The sequence below is a fragment of the Castor canadensis genome, chromosome 8 (genome assembly GCF_047511655.1).
Source record: "Castor canadensis chromosome 8, mCasCan1.hap1v2, whole genome shotgun sequence".
Classification (NCBI taxonomy): domain Eukaryota; kingdom Metazoa; phylum Chordata; class Mammalia; order Rodentia; family Castoridae; genus Castor; species Castor canadensis.
This window is the reverse complement of record NC_133393.1, coordinates 106,082,073-106,099,519: the sequence shown is the minus strand read 5'-3', so window position 1 is coordinate 106,099,519 and position 17,447 is coordinate 106,082,073.

The following is a 17,447-nucleotide window of genomic DNA, read 5'->3' as shown; positions in this document are numbered from 1 at the left end:
TAATCTTTCCTTCCCATTCCTTCCTATCTGTTGACATTTTCATCTCTTTACTTTCCTCTTTTCCATCTTATTCTATCTGGATGCCATGACAGGAAGCCTGACTAGAGGAAGGCCAAAATTAACATATGAGGACCAGATTGAATGACTAAGAGACAGACATGGATGGTAGAAAAGGAAGGAGATGGCTGAAAACCCTTATCAAACTTAAAAGTACTTATGGGAATGTCTGTTAATCCACAGTTTGGGATCAAAAAGCAAAGGAAAAATATTTCAATCTCAGTGTTATTTTGGAAAATATAAGAATTTATAAGAGGAAATATAAGAAATATAAGAGGTGTGTGTGTGTGTGTGTGTGTGTATGTGAGTGTGTGTGAGTGTGCACTATTAGAGATTATCTTTCCTAAATTCTAAGGGTAATGAAGAGACTGTGATTAGGTAACATCAATCCACACACTTATTTTTGACCATTCAGTATCAGAAACAGATGAGAATAAAATTTGGATTTTAAATCCTATGAGAACAGCATTTTGGAATTTTATATATAAGTACCAAATTCCACAAAGTAGAATGTTCAGTGGTCTCTCACATTTAATTTTTATGAAATTTGTTGCATAAGTTGTTTTATTACAACTATCTTACCTTTCATGTGTATGTATTTTCAATTCCTTGCCTTACTTCACTGTGTCTTAGGAGATAAGCACATTGCTTTCTTTCTTTCATAAACCATGAACTTGCTCTCCATTTCTTCAGATGAGAAAACTGAATGTCTTTATTTATCATTCAGTTTTGTGCTCTCACTAAAGCATGCGCCCCTGTATACTATCACAACACTAAACTACTTACAATTTACTTCCCCTTTTGACTGAAAAAATAAATGAAAGGAGACTTAGAAAAATAAGGTTAGCATTTCTAAAAGAGTGACACAAACATTTCATATAATAAAATTTGAAGGCAGAAAAGGTCATGCCACTGTGGACATCACGGCATATACAAGACATTCTCCATTTTTATCAAGATTTTCCATAAATTTGGCTTAGTTGGGGGCAAATTCTTGCCCTTTTCTAGGTGAAAGGGAATGATCAAGTTAAAACCATAAAAAATCCCAAAGTTTCAGTTTTCATTTTTAGGATTATTGGAGTTTGAAACCAAAACCATACTAAAAATAATGGAAACAAAGAGAGGCTCATTGCAAATTACACGAAGTCAATTTTCCAGTTTTGCAGTTTCACTCCCCTGGAACTTTACGATCTTACATAATTATGTATCTAGTAAAAGTAAAATCATTCATCTGAGAATAAGTTGTGTAAAATTAAGAAATGTAACAAAGGATAGTTTACCGTCTTACCGAGCTAAGTGTTGAATGTTCAGTTTGATCAGATCTTTTAACTAAATTGATTACATGTTTAGAACTCTATACTAGCAAAGCTTTTCTAGGAGAGGAATTTGTATAGTAAAATGTTTAGTAAAAACAAAGAAACAAGAAACCTTCTGAGCTTGGAAATTGCCATGGGAAAAAAATCAAACATATTGGCACACACTGAAAAACATACCTGGGCATTTAATGATGTTTTACTTCTTAGCTTATCAGTTCCACTTAAATGAAAAATGACTGAAATACACTCTACCTTTTTCCTCAATTAACTTTTCATTCATTCACAAATGTACTGGGCCTTGCCCTGGAATGAGATCTTTCATTCTTTAAAAAGCCTCTTGACTTGGGAGAGTTTTCCACTAATCAAAGAAACAAAATAAAATGTGAAATAAGCACTAAAGAATTGAGGCTACTTTAGCATTCCTTGGGATGAACTCGGTTACTCATCAGATTGTCCTACAAGTGCCTGGGATTCTTCATAAAGTGAAGATTCCCAAATTTAATTGCCCTGTTTAAACCCTGTTTAAAAGTTAACTGGTTACCACACCAAAAGAAGAGGGAGACATCCGGAGAGAAAAGTACCAGATTTGGAAGGAGTCAGATGGCTCTGTATCTCTGTCTATTATTCCCTTCCTTCTGTTTATGAGGAAAGACCCGTTGTTAATAAAGATCAGATCAAGTTAAAAATGGAAATCTCTGTATACAGGGTGAAACAACTCATGTGCTTTTAAATACTTAAAAAACAAAACAATCAACATAATGCTTTAAATAATCTACTTCAATCATTTCAGAGCAGTTTCAGATTTCAGTCCTAGAAGTAAAATGAAATCCGGAAACATAAGTTTTCATCAAGCAGCTTAATATGTTTGTTAGTATATATATACAGTTTAATATGTTTGTTAGTATACATATGTATATATAGCAAATACACAGAGACACAGACATCTGTCTTCCAAGGTTTTAAGATTATATGTACCTGAATCAGGTGCAGGTCTGTTTTAATAGATCATGAAATACAATTTTTATATGCTTCAAGGGGTTGAGGTTACTAGTACAGAAATTGATAAATAAATGCTTAAATCTCCTTGAATCACTCTATGTCATCATTTTAAAGGCTCTACATGTTTTTCTTGCAGAATTAATAGACTAGACAATAAGCTCCCTAGGAACCACGGAAGTCACAATATAATAAAGATGGAGCAGGCTGAGTGGGAAACCAGTGCTTGGCTATTTTAACCACACTATTTATCATAATAATGAAATTCTGTCAAAAGCAGTGCTGGAGAGGATGTATTACATGGCCCAATCATAAAGCATTGTTACCACACGTACCCAAAGACCTCAAGACTTTGGCCACTTCACAGATCAGCTTGGTATTTGTCCTCCTTCATTATTAATGCTTCTGCACTATGTCAGCTATGTTTGCAATATTGCAATGTTCCCTTGGTATGGATGTAGTGTCAGTATGCTTGCAATTCGAGGCCATATTTTTTAACTCATGAAGTTGTCATCTTTGCTCAGCTTAGGTTTGTGGGCTGAGCCACAAGACCTTTCTTCCAGATGACTGAATACCAGGCCTGTTGCCGACCATGCATGTGTTTTAATGATGGCATTCAAATACAGACAGCAGAATACAGAGGACTTGAGGCTCATGTCAGATGGGCTTCCTTACTCCATAATCTCTGCTAAACCCTCAATATTAAATCTTTACACACGTCCGGCTAAGTTTGAGAATGTTATGGTGTCTTATCTTTTCCTTCCTTTTCTTCCTACCCATCACCTTCACCTTTTTGCCAATGACTAACAGGGATAGTTTGCTGTGGAGAAAGAGGGTTCAAAGTGAAAATACCTTTCAGTGAGCTAGCATTTTGGTCTGAATATACACTATAGTATAAATGACCCACATAGAATCCTCTTGGGGCCTCCAAACAGCATTTGTACGTGCATTGTAGTAAGTATTTCTTCATGACCCAATTATATGGACTATGAGGTTTAAGGGAGGTAAAATAACTTGTTCAAGGTTGCTACAGGACAAAGCCAGATCTCACCCATGTGCTATGAGAGGGGTACCGGGAGCAGGAGGAGAGAATGCCTTAAATCCATCGACTTTCATGAGTATAACCAGAAGTGTATTTTTCAGGAAGAGCAGTCTCATGAATCTTACTGTGCTATCAGAGGTCTGTGACCACAAACTATTAAAACCATGACTTGATTCAATTTCCAGGGCATAGAGGTGACAGAGAATGAATTTGCCTGGAAAGTGAATTCCCCGTGAAATCAGAGGAACACAAGCACGATTTACTTTGAACTTCACAACTCTGCTCTGAATATTTCTAGCTGATCTGTTGTCAAAGCTTTACCCACTAACCATTGTTTAGTTCCATAAGTCTTGTATGTGACCAGTAGCACATCAGGTATGATGTGGCATGGAGACACGTGCAGGAGGTATGGTGGTGATGGAGCACATAGTAGGCATTCTCGATGAACTGAATTCCCCAAAGTCTTTTTGGCGAAAGTGTCCTTGGCCTCACACTTGACTGTGGGAATGTCTGTTTTACCTAAAAAGAAGCAGAGAATATTGAGCAGCTTAGTCTCAGGTCTCTGAGAATTTATTCAATAGCCTCTGTCTTTACGATGTGGCTTCACTTGGTCATACAAGATAAAATTATATACTGCTGTTTGATAAAGCCAGACCATTTTGATCATTATTAAAGTGTTAGGAGAATTGAGCATAAGTGAGACTTAATACAATTAAGGAAGGTATTTAGTGGTAAGTAGAGAAACAGGAAAGAGTTAAAAGGCAACATATACTTCTTAAAATAAAAAAAAATACACTCAAATGCAAGGAAAAGAAAGACTGATGGCTAATGAAGGATATCTTAGTTCTAATTACAATTTTTGAGTATTTACAGTGTAAAAAATCGTGACTCTCTGAGCTTATATTTTTTCCTTGATAAAGTATAATGAAATCTATAAGCAAAATAATTCTTTCTTTTGAAAAATTATGATTGGTGGCAGTAGGGAGGTGGCAAGAGGAATGACTCCGATGTGTACCATAGTCCTTACTATGAAATCAAAAGGACAGGCCAGAATTGATTAGTGTCCAGGAGCTGCATCAGAAATGTAAATTAGTCTCATGAAACTTGCTATAGGAGACTGGTGGAGGCAGCTGAGCCAGACCCAAGGAGATGGTCCAAGTAGAAGGCGAGTTAAAGCTGGAGAAACCAGGCTGGGCAATAAAAGCCCCAGAAAAAGGAAAGACAACAAAGAAAGCCAGGAGACCACATGTGAGGCATCTTTTGAGACCATTTGTGGGCAGGCAACACAGAGAAGGAAGTTGGATTCAAAGATTAATTTTAGTCACAAACTGGAATCTCCAAGATTAAATCAGATGGAAACATTCAGCACATGGGAGGGAACTAAATGGTACTTTTCAACCTGTGTAAGAGCAAGAGACAGCATAAAACCGTACTGTTAGTCCTTTAGTTGTGTGTGTTTTATGTTACCAAATTCTCTGGACACATAAAGCTATACAACATCATTGTACAATGGATTATAGTATGTGCAACATCACACAGAATTATGTAACTCTGGATATAATCTATACTCCAGAAATCCACATGACTTCTACATCCCAGAACTATTTCTACAGGCAACCAGTGTTGATAGTTCTAAGTGATCGTGGAAATGAAAATTATGCCACACACACACACACACACACACGAACACTATTTTTCATCTATGTGTTATCTGTGACCCGTTAAAGAGAGTATATCATAGTCTTCTCACTTTTTTAATTCCTATAGGTCTGGTTCATCCTGCCAATGTCTGCAGCATATTACTTTCAAGTGTTAAATACTGTGAGATATTTAACCATGTCCCTGTTCCTATTCCCTCCTTAGCGGAAATCTCTCTTGGGAGACTTTATTCATTTATTCATTAACAAGATTTTGAATATCACCCTTAGCATGTCAAACATCTGGTGAGTATGAAGATATAAAATATACATTCTTTGTGTTCAGGATTTAAAATCACTTGGAGGAGATAAGGCCTAGTTGTATTAATATAGTTGAAAAATACAAGACAATTTAAAGTCACCATAGGTCCTCCCTGCTCTGCAGCAGGAAGAGTGTTAGTAGGAAGGGAGTAAATAAACAAATAAATAACCAGCTTGCAGAACCAGATCAAGCTGCCTGGGGAGCATAAACAAAGAGTCACAGGAGTTCAGAGGAGCAAGCTGGTTCCCAGCAGGGCTTCCCGCTCCCTCCCGCCCCTGCATTCAGCAGCCACCAGATCAATCTTCCAAAGCAGGACTTTGATCACACCACCGCTTTGCTCTGAAATCTCCTGTGACCCTCCGTGGCCTGGCTTCTTCTTCCATCTGTTACAGAAATTACTTCATAGCTGTCACTGTCCCATTAGAATGGAGGTCACTGTGGTATGGTTGAAAGTGCCCTGGAGTTGTTATTACAAGACCTGGGTGTGAATTCTGCTTCTGTCACTTTTTAGCTGGGTGACCTTGGCCAATCCACAAAACTTCCCCAGATATACATTCTTTATTTGTCAGCTGTGGATATGCCCATCTATGGGTTTGGTATAAGTAAATGAGATGATATGGGTGAAAGTTTTTGTTAACTGTAATGTGCTTTGAGAAGACAAGATATATGCATATATGATGTACATGCTCGATAATCACATATTATAAATATGGTTACTGTTTCCCTATATGACATGCCTGTAAGTAATGTCTCTCTCTCTTTCTTTCTCTCTCTACACACACACACACACACACACACACACACACAATGGAGACTGGTATATTTGTTTTGGATTCTGAAAGGTTTGATAGGAATTTGAAAAGAAAATGGGAGAAAGGCATTCCAGTCTGACAGAATGGCATGAGAACGTGTTAAGAGGTTTGAAAGCCTACAATGTGTTTGGAGAACAGCAAATCATCAGATTTATTCAGCACAAGGTTTACCCAGAGGAGAAGCTGTAGACCACATTGAAAAGAGCTGGGATCCAATGAGTGAAGACTCCCAAAGGCTATGCCAGAGGACTTGCACTCACTCAATTCAGCAGGACCATGGGGGACCATGGGGGAGGGAGAGCATGAACAGACAAGTGATGTGATCAGAGATAGTTAATTTTTCAGTGTTTGGAGGGGTGGGTTGACAAGAACGTGGTTGGAGGGGAAGAAGGTTCTAGGTGATTGTAGCTAGGCCAGGTGTCCAAAGATCAGTTGCTAAACCAGCATTCTGGAGGAGGAAATGAAGGCATAAAAGCAAGTGAGTGAAATTGTTGTGAAATCGTTGGTTGGATTTTTCTTGGTCCTTGTTTGGACTCTGGGAAGAAGGAAGGATGGATCAAGGTTTTATGCTTGATAGTGATCTGGGTTGGGAGGAAAGAAGAAAAATGGGGATCTGGGGTAAGTTCATTTATTAACTTGAGATGTAGGGGCAATGGAAGAGAAAATTGTAGCCAGCAATGAGAGTTGAACTAGTCAGGGAGGTAGCAGCTGGCTTGGGCAGCACCCCCACTTCCTCACAAACCTCACAGAGCCCCAAGCTGGGTTAAAACAGTCTCCAGGAACACAAAGTGTACCCAGGAAATTAATAGTGAAAAGTAGGATTGGGGAAATTTTTAAATCTTAAAGGACAAAATAGTTTTTAAGAACACACTTATTAAAAACAATGGACTTGCTGATTATAATTTATTCTCGACTGTCTCTTCAATTCATGAAAGAGTTTCCTTCAAAGGATTTGGCTTAGAAACTTTTATTAGCCATGTTTCAATGACTGTATATCCTTAAAAGGAATCCAGATGCATTTTTTTACAAATAGTCTTCAATTCAGACATTTACCAGTTCAAACTCACTTTGATTTCTAATATGATTGAATAAATAAGGCTATGCTGCAAGGCTAATCTGTTTCCTGAGGATTTGAGAAATAACTTGGAAATCAATTGTAAAGCACTATTTTCTGCAAAACCCCCAATATTTTGCAGCCAGATGTCTGTCAAAGCACTATAACTGAGAAAAATATTCATCTACATTCCTCACCAAAGGAAACAGAATTCCTCCTCATTGTCAAAACTAATAGAAATTTCTTTATTTTATGTGGGCTTGCTCCATTTCATCTCATAATATACTATTGTCTATATCAAGAGCAGCAACTAAATATAGTTCATCTTAAAAAATAAAAGTTATTTAAGTATAGATGAGAACTTGCAGTGAAAACAGGTTCCCACATTGGGATTCTAACTTGGCGGAGAAAAATCAATGGTATAAAGTCGATAGTTTAAAAAATATACAATTTTATAAATATCTACACAGTTCAAGAAAAGCATTTTAAAGGATTTAAATTTTTTTGTTGTGACTTTTAGAAAAAAAGATATGAAAACTTACCAAGATAATTATAAATAATAGTTCAAAATCTTAACACATTGTATAGTCAGTAATGGTTATTGGATTGGAAAACAGCAAACATGTCCATTGAGAGTAGAAAAAGCAAACACTTAGGAATATGAAGGGCAATCCTTCAGCATATGTATTGGAGTGTCAAGAAATTGATAGTCCTTTTGACTAGTCATTTTCTAGCAGACACTGAGACTAATATCTAATGTCTTTTTTTTTTTTTAGGAGAAAGGAAAAGAGTTCTCTGTGTAAGTCCTGCTGAAGATATGGAAATATTGAAATGAACGTGTAGCACATAAGAGCCATGGAAGTCCCTATCTTTATTCCATATGGTCTGAAGTGAGCCTGATGGGACTTCAGATTGTGGCCTGAGATAGCAGAGGATCATGCAAAGTTCCTGAATGAAAACTCTAAACTTCTGAAACAAAACCTCAAATTCAGGTCAAGTTCACTGAGAGGTTTGTGGAGGCCCATGGACCTCTGAGTGAACCTGCCTCAAGACCTAAACTACATAAGGGTAAATTTCAAGTGAAATAGAAATGAATTATAGTTTTTTGCTGGTGATCACATGAAACTTTCAGCTGTGTTTCAGTTTAAGATTAGCACGAGGGACCACATGGCACAAATGTGCGCCCCTTTCCAACTTCTCGTGAGTCTCACACAAACAAGGCACTTACCCTCCACAGTGAATGAAGTTTTTGTAGCAGGCATGCTTTGCCTTTCACAAAAGTACACACTGGCAGCCACATGGCTACTTTGGGATGGTGGTATCAGATTCATGAAATAGAAGGTGGAGGCAATGAGGTTCTGAGTATGTTTCGTATGGGTGTCTGGCATATAACCTCATCCCATCCTGAAGTAGTACTTTGTGCTGATAGCTTGAAACAAAAACTAGTTGTTGGTTAGATAGTCTTCATAACCCTGTGGCTAGCTGGATGCATAGTCTGCCATATCCTGGATGGAGAAATCAAGAGGGATCACAGACCGCACAGGTAATTTGAACACAGTAAATGATGACAAGCGACCTGTTCGTTGGCCCTTATCATACCTGTCCTTCCTATGCTGCATCTTTAAAAGATGGAAGGAATATGATTTTATAACCTCTAACAATGTTGTGAGTTCCCCAGAGAAGGAGGGACTGAATTTGGGGAAGTAAATAGGGGAACTAGCTGCTGGGAAGCAAGAAAAGTATGAACCTAGGAACAGTAGCAGAAAGTGTACAAAGAAGACCGTTACTCTGGGGCAGGGAATCTTTCACAGTTTGGGGCTAAAAATGATTCACTAAACATCAGCCACTGTGTGTGCACACACTCTTGCATGCCTGTGTGCTGAGGAAGTTTAAAGAAGAAAGCACTTACATTACTGGGACAGAGTCAGGGGGAAAAAAAAGTTTATCGCAGCTACACTAATCCTTGCAAGGACAATTGAGGATTCACCTGAAATATGGCTGTGAATAGAAAGGTTTCTAGAGAAAGCTGGAGTTCCAGCGATGGCGTAAGTACTGGTCCCTCCAACCAACCAGGGCATCTTAATGCTGTTTTCATTACATGCCCTCAGGCTATCTGGCCTGGCTAAGAACACCAGTAGCGCCCCTTTCCCCTACCTGTTCTGTACTGTACGCTTCTTTGAAACGGAGTTTGTAAGAATTTGAGCAAGGGCCAGGCTAGATATCAGCTTGTATTGTTCATGAATTACAAGGGCTTGAGGGTGTGCTTAAGAAATAGAGCACTTGCTGAGCAAGCATGAGGCTCTGAGTTCAAACCCCAGTACCACCAAAAAGAAAAAAAAACTACTGAATAATAAGACTGTAGAAAATGTTTAAATATGAATCAGGTTTTGTACATGTCCCAGTAAAAACAAACAGCTGATAATTTCATCAAATTTTTTCCTATCTATTTGCAATTTTCCTAAGGGAAACGGTCTTATGCCAATTCAACTATAATATGTGCTTAGAAAGCCATGGAATGTCTATAGTTCAAATATTTTGCCTGTTTAGAGATGAATCCACAATTTCCAGTTCTTTCTATCTCTCTTCTTCTTATATCTTTCTTCTACCTCTGTACTACATAAAACTATCCAATCATGATAGTTTTTTCTTTCTTCTCTCTTCTCTTCTCCCTCCCCTCCCCTCTCTTCTCCTCTCTTCTCTCTTCCCCTCTCCTCTCACTTCTCCTCCCTTCTCCCTTCCCCTTCCCTTCCCCTCTCCCTTCCCTTCCCCTCTCCCTTCCCCTCCCCTCTCCCTTTCCCTCCCCTTTTTCTTTTTTACCATAAGCCTACTATTTATTGACTTTTTGGGTTCATTTCACACTCCTGTATAAATAATCAATTAAGTGATGTCTCCAAAGTAACTTCCATGACACCAACATACAAATTGGCCTCACTTTAACGTAAAGGTAGGGACCGTTTCCCACATAAATATTTTCAGGTAATTAGTTCAAATTCCCCCCTGGGGTCAGCAGAAGATTCCTAACACTGTCATGTGTGATTTAAATGTAGGCTTTTGTTAAGTGAGACAGCTGCTGAAGACCTTTAAGTGGTTCAGTAATTACCTTAAAGACTTTGAGGTTGGCCTGCAGACACTGTTTGACCTTTGAAGGGCCCTGTGTGGGCAGTCCTGAGAAGACACTACAACTGGAACTTGGAGAAAATAATGACCAGAAGACAACTGTCCAACTAACCTCGAACCTGCTGCCTTTCATTCCCTCTTCCCGTCTGCAGCAGGAATTGGATAAAACCTATCTCTTTAATTGTAGGATGTACCACCTGTCTGCCAAATTTATGTACTCATGCATTTACAACCTGAAATCTTAACAACCAATGACATTGTTGCTGCTCAAGTGGAAGTCTTAATGGAATTGTCATTGCTTCTGCTTACACAATCTTGAGAAAAAAAGATTATTGCAACCCTGCAACATTTTAATCAACAGTTAAAAGATAATTTGAGGAAGAAATATGAACTTTGGCTGTTGTCTAAAAATCTTCCTCTGAGGTCTAGTGACATCGAGCAACTAGCGGTTTTTGCAGAAGGGATTGGCAGTACTCCAAAGAAAATCCCAGAAAATAACTGAGCTTGGTTCTGCTGCAAATGCAACACTTTTGTGATTTCTTTTTTCTTTTCTTTTTTTTTTTCTTTCTTTCTTTGAGGTACTGGGATTTGAACTCAGGACCTACACTGGGAGCCACTCCACTAAACTCCCCCACCCCATTTTTGTAATGGGTTTTTTTGAGATAGGGTTTTACAAACTATTTGCCTTGGCTGGCTTCAAACTGCAGTCCTCCTGGTCTCTGCCTCCTGAGTAGCTAGGATTATAGGTGTGAGCCACCAGTGCCCCTCTTCTTTCTTTTATTTAAAGCAGTGCTGCAAACCAAATCCAAGGCCTCACACATGCTAGGCAAGTGTTGTAACACTGAGCTGCACCACAGCAGCTCAAAACATTTTTTGATAGCACTACAAACAACAATACATGTGTGTGTGTGTGTGTGTATGTGTGTATGTGTGTAGGGGTATCCTGATTCAAAAATTGAGTAAGAAGAGTTAAATTCTGAATAAAGTAGTTTTAGAAATACTTTCATTTATCTGTTTTGCTTATTTCCTTTTTAGGTATATACAAGGGTGGCATACGATAAAGAAAAATCTATGTCTAAATAAATTGAAGTGAATTCTTTCAACAGGAACAGAATAAAAATTCCGCTGTTTTAAAAGTTCTGTGCCATTTTAATTAGCAATACTTTTCTTTCTTAATTATATCTGTTAGTGTGTTTTATAATTGATCATATTTTGGATTTGATAAGACATGAACATAGTTGAATTCTCTGTGGAGGGAAAGGAAAAGGCAGAAGAAGCATGAAGGCAAGATTTCTACGTGACTTTTTTTTTATACATTTTAATGAAAAATTTTTTCTTTAATTTATTCATATGTGCATGCATTCTTTGGGTCATTTCTCCACCCTGGCGCCCTCCCCCACCCTCTTCCTTATATGTGACTTTCTTGTGAGGCCTTTTCTACTGTGTCCCACTGTTTAGAAGTTCACAACTAAAATTAGCCAAGGGTTATATCTAAAGTGCGGGGAATAGCACGCTATGTAGTAATAATGATTAAAACCAGTGTGGCAAATTTCTTGGTGTAAAAAAAATATAAGCAGCACTCAAACAAATGTTATTTATTTTAGAAGCTTTTAGTTGCCCACAACCATTTGGTGCCCCAGCAATGTGTTTCTTGGCCATTTGAAGCTCTGGGTTGATATTTTAACTCCCACTTTCTTTTTTATTCTTTTATTTTTTATTTTTACTTTTTTTTTCTTTTATTATTCATATGTGCATACAAGGCTTGGGTCATTTCTCCCCCCTGCCCCAACCCCCTCCCTTACCACCCACTCCGCCCCCTCCTTCTCCCCCCGACCCCCTCAATACCCAGCAGAAACTATTTTGCCCTTATTTCTAATTTTGTTGAAGAGAGAGTATAAGTAATAATAGGAAGGAACAAGTGTTTTTGCTGGTTGAGACAAGGATAGCTATACAGTGAGTTGACTCACATTAATTTCCTGTGCGTGTGTGTTACCTTCTAGGTTAATTCTTTTTGATCTCACCTTTTCTCTAGTTCGGTCCCCTTTTCCTATTGGCCTCAACTGCTTTTAAGGTATCTGCTTTAGTTTCTCTGCGTTAAGGGCAACAAATGCTAGCTACTTTTTTAGGTGTCTTACCTATCCTCACCCCTCCCTTGTGTGCTCTCGCTTTTATCATGTGCTCAAAGTCCAATCCCATTGTTGTGTTTGCCCTTGATCTAATGTTCACATATGAGGGAGAACATACGATTTTTGGTCTTTTGGGCCAGGCTAACCTCACTCAGAATGATGTTCTCCAATTCCATCCATTTACCAGCGAATGATAACATTTCGTTCTTCTTCATGGCTGCATACAATTCCATTGTGTATAGATACCACATTTTCTTAATCCATTCATCAGTGGTGGGGCATCTTGGCTGTTTCCATAACTTGGCTATTGTGAATAGTGCTGCAATAAACATGGGTGTGCAGGTGCCTCTGGAGTAACCTGTGTCACAGTCTTTTGGGTATATCCCCAAGAGTGGTATTGCTGGATCAAATGGTAGATCAATGTCTAGCTTTTTAAGTAGCCTCCAAATTTTTTTCCAGAGTGGTTGTACTAGTCTACATTCCCACCAACAGTGTAAGAGGGTTCCTTTTTCCCCCGCATCCTCGCCAACACCTGTTGTTGGTGGTGTTGCTAATGATGGCTATTCTAACAGGGGTGAGGTGGAATCTTAGCATGATTTTAATTTGCATTTCCTTTATTGCTAGAGATGGTGAGCATTTTTTCATTTGTTTTTTGGCCATTTGAATTTCTTCTTTTGAGAAAGTTCTGTTTAGTTCACTTGCCCATTTCTTTATTGGTTCATTAGTTTTGGGAGAATTCAGTTTTTTAAGTTCCCTATATATTCTGGTTATCAGTCCTTTGTCTGATGTATAGTTGGCAAATATTTTCTCCCACTCTGTGGGTGTTCTCTTCAGTTTAGAGACCATTTCTTTTGATGAACAGAGCTTTTTAGTTTTATGAGGTCCCATTTATCTATGCTATCTCTTAGTTGCTGTGCTGCTGGGGTTTTGTTGAGAAAGTTCTTATCTATACCTACTAACTCCAGAGTATTTCCTACTCTTTCCTGTATCAACTTTAGAGTTTGTGGTCTGATATTAAGATCTTTGATCCATTTTGAGTTAATATTGGTATAGGGTGATATACATGGATCTAGTTTCAGATTTTTGCAGACTGCTAACCAGTTTTCCCAGCAGTTTTTGTTGAAGAGGCTGCTATTTCTCCATCGTATATTTTTAGCTCCTTTGTCAAAGATAAGTTGGTTATAGTTGTGTGGCTTCATATCTGGGTCCTCTATTCTGTTCCACTGGTCTTCATGTCTGTTTTTGTGCCACTACCATGCTGTTTTTATTGTTATTGCTTTGTAATATAGTTTGAAGTCAGGTATTGTGATACCTCCTGTATTGTTCTTTTGACTGAGTATTGCCTTGGCTATTCGTAGCCTCTTGTGTTCCCATATAAATTTAACAGTAGATTTTTCAATCTCTTTAATGAATGTCATTGGAATTTTGATGGGAATTGCATTAAACATGTAGATTACTTTTGGGAGTATCGACATTTTTACTATATTGATTCTACCAATCCATGAGCATGGGAGATCGCTCCACTTTCTATAGTCTTCCTCAATCTCTTTCTTCAGAAGTGTATAGTTTTCCTTGTAGAGGTCTTTCACGTCTTTTGTTAGGTTTACACCTAGGTATTTGATTTTTTTTGAGGCTATTGTAAATGGAATTGTTTTCACACATTCTTTTTCAGTTTGCTCATTGTTAGTGTATAGAAATGCTAATGATTTTTCTATGTTGATTTTATATCCTGCTACCTTGCTATAGCTATTGATGATATCTAGAAGCTTCTGAGTAAAGTTTTTTGGGTCTTTAAGGTATAGGATCATGTCATCTGCAAATAGGGATATTTTGACAGTTTCTTTACCTATTTGTATTCCTTTTATTGCTTCTTCTTGCCTAATTGCTCTGGCTAGGAATTCCAGTACTATGTTGAATAGGAGTGGAGATAGTGGGCAACCTTGTCTGGTTCCTGATTTTAGAGGGAATGGTTTCAGTTTTTCTCCATTAAGTATAATGCTGGCTGTAGGTTTGTCATATATAGCTTTTATAATGTTGAGGAACTTTCCTTCTATTCCTAGTTTTCTTAGAGCTTTTATCATGAAATGATGTTGGATCTTATCAAAGGGTTTTTCTGCATCTATTGAGATGATCAAGTGGTTTTTGTCTTTGCTTCTGTTAATGTGGTTTATTACATTTATTGATTTTCATATGTTGAACCACCCCTGCATCCCTGGGATGAAGCCTAGTTGGTTGTGGTGAATAATCTTTTTGATGTGCTGTTGAATTCGGTTTGCCATTATTTTGTTGAGGATTTTTGCATCAATGTTCATTAAGGAGATTGGCCTATAGTTCTCCTTTTTGGAGGTGTCTTTGCCTGGTTTTGGGATAAGTGTAGTACTGGCTTCATAAAATGTATTAGGTAGTTTTCCTTCCCTTTCTATTTCGTGGAACAGTTTAAGGAGGGTTGGTATCAGTTCTTCTCTAAAGGTCTGATAGAATTCAGCAGACAATCCATCAGGTCCTGGACTTTTCTTTTTGGGGAGACTCTTGATTGCTGCTTCAATTTCATTTTGTGTTATAGGTCTATTCAGGTGATTAATTTCCTCTTGGTTCAGTTTTGGATGGTCATATGTATCTAGAAATCTGTCCATTTCTTTAAGATTTTCAAATTTATTTGAATATAGGTTCTCAAAGTAGTCTCTGATGATTTCCTGGACTTCCATGGTGTTTGTTGTTATCTCCCCTTTTGCATTCCTGGTTCTACTAATTTGGGTTTTTTCTCTCCTCATTTTAGTCAGGTTTGCCAGGGGTCTATCGACCTTGTTTATTTTTTCAAAGAACCAACTTTTTGTTTCATTAATTCTTTGTATGTTTTATCTGGTTTCTATTTCGTTGATTTCAGCTCTTATTTTATTATTTCTCTCCTATTTGTTTTGGGATTTGCTTGTTCTTGTTTTTCTAGGAGTTTGAGATGTATCATTAGGTCATTGATTTGGGATCTTTCAGTCTTTTTAATATATGCACTCATGGCTATAAACTTTCCTCTCAGGACTGCCTTAGCTGTGTCCCATAGGTTCTGGTAGGTTGTGTTTTCATTTTCATTGACTTCCAGGAACTTTTTAATTTCCTCTTTTGTTTCATCAATGATCCATTCTTCATTAAGTAATGAGTTATTTATTTTCCAGCTGTTTGCATGGTTTTTGTCTTTACTTTTGTTGTTGAGTTCTAGTTTTACTGCATTGTGATCAGATAGTATGCATGGTATAATTTCTATTTTCTTATATTTGCTGAGACTTGCTTTGTGCCCTAGGATATGATCTATTTTGGAGAAGGTTCCATGGGCTGCTGAGAAGAATGTATATTGTGTAGAGGTTGAATGAAATGTTCTGTAGACATCAACTAGGTCCATTTGATCTATTGTATATTTTAGATCTTGGATTTCTTTATTGATTTTTTTTGGATGACCTATCTATTGATGATAATGGGGTGCTAAAGTCTCCCACAACCACTGTGTTGGAGTAAATATATTCTTTTAGGTCTTTCAGGGTATGTTTGATGAAATTGGTTACGCTGACATTGGGTGCATACAGGTTGATAATTATTATTTCCTTTTGGTCTATTTCCCCTTTTAATAGTATGGAATGTCCTTCTTTATCTCATTTGATCAATGTAGGTTTGAAGAAGACCACTTTGTCAGAGATAAGTATTGCTACTCCTGCCTGTTTTCAGGGGCCATTGGCTTGGTAAATCTTCTTCCAGCCTTTCATCCTAAGCCTATGCTTATTTCTGTCAGTGAGATGGGTCTCCTATAAGCAACAAATTGTTGGATCTTCCTTTTTAATCCATTTCGTCAAATGTTGCCTTTTGATGGGTAAATTAGGTCCGTTAACATTAAGCGTTAGTACTGATAGGTATGTGGTGATTCTTGTCATTTAGTTGTCTTAGTTGTTTGAAGGTTTGATTGTGTGTACCTAAGTTGAGGTTACTCTCTTTCTAGCTTTTTCTTTTCCTGTGGTTTGGTGCTGCCTGTCTTTTCATGGTTAAGTTGGGTTTCACTTTCTGTGTGCAGAATCCCTTGAAGAATCTTTTGTAGTGGTGGCTTTGTGGTCACATATTGTTTTAGTTTCTGCTTATCATGGAAGACTTTTATTGCTCCATCTATTTTGAATGATAGTTTTGCTGGGTAGAGTATCCTGGGGTTGAAGTTATTTTCATTCAGTGCCTGGAAGATCTCACCCCACGCTCTTCTTGCTTTTAATGTTTCTGTTGAGAAGGCTGCTGTGATTTTGATGGGTTTACCTTTGTATGTTACTTGTTTTTTCTCTCTTACAGCCTTCAATATTTTTTCCTTAGTTTCTGAACTTGTTTTAATGATAATATGTCGTGGGGTAGTTCTATTTTGATCTGGTCTGTTTGGTGTCCTGGAGGCCTCTTGCATCTGTATGGGAATATCTTTCTCTAGATTTGGGAAATTTTCTGTTATTATTTTGTTGAATAGATTACGCATTCCCTTCTCTTGCACCTCTTCTCCTTCTTCGATGCCCATGATTCTCAAGTTTGGTCTTTTGATGGAGTCAGTGAGTTCTTGCATTTTCTTTTCACAGGTCTTGAGTTGTTTAATTAATAGTTCTTCGGTTTTTCCTTTCATTACCATTTCATCTTCAAGTTCTGAGATTCTGTCTTCTGTTTGTTCTATTCTGCTGGATTGGCCTTCCATTTTGTTTTGCAGTTCTGTTTCATTCTTTTTTCTGAGGTTTTCCATATCCTGGGTGGTTTCCTCTTTAATGTTGTCTATTTTTGTCCTGAGTTCATATATCTGTTTATTCATCGTGTTCTCTGTTTCACTTTGGTGTTTATACAGTGCTTCTATGGTTTCCTTTATTTCTTCTTTTGCTTTTTCAAATTCTCTATTTTTGTTGTCTTGGAATTTCTTGAGTGTCTCCTGTACATTTTGGTTGACCCTGTAAAATTCTCATTGATTACCTG